This window comes from Lissotriton vulgaris, chromosome 4_1, assembly GCF_964263255.1.
Source record: "Lissotriton vulgaris chromosome 4_1, aLisVul1.2, whole genome shotgun sequence".
NCBI lineage: Eukaryota > Metazoa > Chordata > Amphibia > Caudata > Salamandridae > Lissotriton > Lissotriton vulgaris.
In genome coordinates, this window is record NC_141691.1 from 526641280 (window position 1) to 526644622 (window position 3343).

Sequence of the window (3343 nt, forward strand, 5' to 3'; positions counted from 1 at the left end):
ATGTAAAACGCCCGGATACCTTCGGTATGAGTTTGCGTCGCAAAACACGCTGTGTATTATACTTTATTCGAACTGTTCCTCTGCCAATACTTATACACATTGATATGGACGGACTCCGGTATTATTAAAAAAAAGTTTATCAGGGAAGAAAACTACTACACACTTAACAGATCCCTAACTTTTATTTGCTAATAAATATTTGTTTTGTCTTTCACAGAGCACCAGAAACAATGTTTATTTTATTTACAATCTCCTTTCTAACACGTAGAGTAAAATAGTTTGAATCCTCACTAAGAAAGCTATACGTTTACACTTGTAGGAGACTGGCTCTGCATATGCTATACCAAAAAGAGGTACAGTGTCCTGGGAGTCTCCTTAAGTATGGCAGAGGTTAAAGTATATAATCCGTTACTCTCAGTTTAGTGGTAGCTGATCTGAGCAGTTAGGCTTATCAGAGGTTTTTTTGTATTTATTTATTTAAACTTGTATTGCGCACAGCTACCCTCAATGGGTTTCCCGGCGCCAGAGATAGATAGAAGAAAGAAACAAGCATAAGGCCCAGAACAGAGCTGACTGTGCATGGAAATTAGTTGAACAGAAGGGTCTTCAGTTTTTTACGGAAAGGAAAAAGATCAGTCTCAGCTTTCAAAGCCGGCGGGAGAGCATTCCACATCTTTGGGCCAAGATAAGAAAAGGAGCGGCCGCCCATTTTGGCCAGTTTAATTCTGGGAACAAAAAAATCGCCACTAGTGGAAGATCTTAAAATCCGACCAGGCTTATAGTCTTGAGCCAGGTTCTGCAAGTATTTAGAGGCAGAACCCTGCCTGATTTTAAAAAGGAACAATAAATATACAACTTGCTCCCCTCACACTTCTTTTTTGTTTGATAATACAAGTACATAAATCAGGACTACTTCTGATTATGTAGGTTTATTTAGTTTCACCCTTTACTTTTCAATTTCAAATACAAAAAGATTTTCTCATAGCATGTTTGAGAAACACACGAAACATGTAACACTTAATAACAAATATGCAAACCATGAAATGACAACACATTAATTTCAACACATCAAATTGAACAAAAATGAAACAACACATTGCACATTATTTTCGTATTGCGGCAATTGTTCAAATAATCAAATTGGAAACAGAAATGCCGATATCGAAAGATACTCCTTTCTATAAGGTCATTGAAGGACAAAGAGTCTGAAAGAGGGCTAAATTCTTTATGCACCATAGGCATAAAGAAGGCTACAAAAGAAACAGGATTTATTGCGATTTGGACTCATTGATTTGTATCCATTTAGCCCTCTTTCAGACTCTTTGTCCTTCAATGACCTTATAGAAAGGAGTATCTTTCGATATCGGCATTTCTGTTTCCAATTTGATTATTTGAACAATTGCCGCAATACGAAAATAATGTGCAATGTGTTGTTTCATTTTTGTTCAATTTGATGTGTTGAAATTAATGTGTTGTCATTTCATGGTTTGCATATTTGTTATTAAGTGTTACATGTTTCGTGTGTTTCTCAAACATGCTATGAGAAAATCTTTTTGTATTTGAAATTGAAAAGTAAAGGGTGAAACTACATAAACCTACATAGTCAGAAGTAGTCCTGATTTATGTACTTGTATTATCAAGCAAAAAAGAAGTGTGAGGGGAGCAAGTTGTATATTTATTGTTTTGAAAAAGGGTCCAGCCCCCCCCACGTCCCGGGACCTAACTCCTTAAGCTTTGGCTGATTTTAAAAAGGAGGCATAAGGTTTTAAATTTTACACGGTTTGGGACTCTAAGCCAATGAAGGTCACGCAGAGCCTGAACTGCGGAGGATCTCCGAGGTACGTTACGCAATAAACGGGCTGCCGAGTTTTGCACCACTTGAAGCTTATTTATAGTGGCCTTGTCGGCCCCAAGATAGAGCACATTCCCGTAATCAATACGGGAAATCACAAGAGCCTGGACGACAGTTCTCCGAGTAGAGCAAGGCAGCATCCACAGGATCTTCTGCAACCATCTTAGGGTGGAAAAACAGATTGCAGCGACCTTTGTTACCTGCTGTCTCATAGAGAGTCTATCGTCTATGAGGAAACCTAGGTTGCGGGCAACGGGGGCTGGCTTCGGCAGAGGACCCATATCACTGGGCCAATGTCGAGGGCCCCACAGGTCTTTATTCTTGCCCAGGATAACAACCTCGGTCTTGTCACCGTTGAGCTTGAGCAGATGGTCGTGCATCCAAGCAGCAACGTGTGACAGGCCAGATTTCAAGGCTGAGATCTCATGGCCCTCACTGCTGGAAAGAGAGAACACGACCTGCGTGTCATCGGCATACGAATAGATTGTCAACCCGGTGTCCTCCACGATGGTAGCAAGGGGTCTGATATAGATATTAAACAGAAAAGGGCTGAGAATCGACCCCTGGGGGACGCCGTGTGCCGATGGATAGACAGCAGATTCAGCTTCTGTCGAGAACACCTGAAAGGTGCGCTCACCTAAAAAGGAGGTAATCCAGGCCAGCGCAGATCCAGCAACACCAAGGGAGCGGAGAGAATCAAGAAGAATAGAATGAGACACGGTATCGAACGCTGCACTCAAATCTAAAAGGATGAGTGCAAAGGTCTCCCCGCTATCAATACCGTTAGTGTTAAGCATTTATTGTACACACTCAGGCAAGAAATGATATCGCACTCTCAAAGACTGAACCCAGACCAATTGGTTTGTATAAAAAGTTGTTACTTTGTTGCTTTATTACTAGAACCAAGAATCACTTAGTGCAGGTAGTTTCACAGTGTGTTAAAAGTAGCAATACTGTTAAAAAATGCAGTAATGGTTTATAAATGCACTTATATGTTTTACAGTATTAAGAATGTTTCTGTAAATGACAAGTACAGTTGTATGCTTTTACAGTGATAAGGTTAGGCAGTTCAATACAATAAATAGAACTACAATGCAATCCTATGGAGGAAAACAATGTTACACAGTTTGCAGGTAAGTTCACTACTTACTTCCCCAGGTTTCGGGGGTTTTGGACAACACAGGGCAAGCCTGGTGTAGAGGTCACTCTGTCCAATGTTATCCAATTAAGCCGGAGTGCCTCGAAGAGGCACAGCTTGCAGATAGGCACCCGCAGTCTTAGGGCAATTGCCACGGGTCTTGAAGTGAGCACGGGATGGGGGGGGGGAAAGCAGCAGCGAAACTGCACGACCAGCAGCACAGGGGCGGCCAGGTGCAAATCAGTGTTGGTCACCCAATACTCTTCAATAGAGGTTGTCTGTTTCGGAAAGTAGCTTCAGGCTGGGAACAGGAGGCTGGATGAAGGCAACCAATGGCTTGGCAGGTAAGTTGG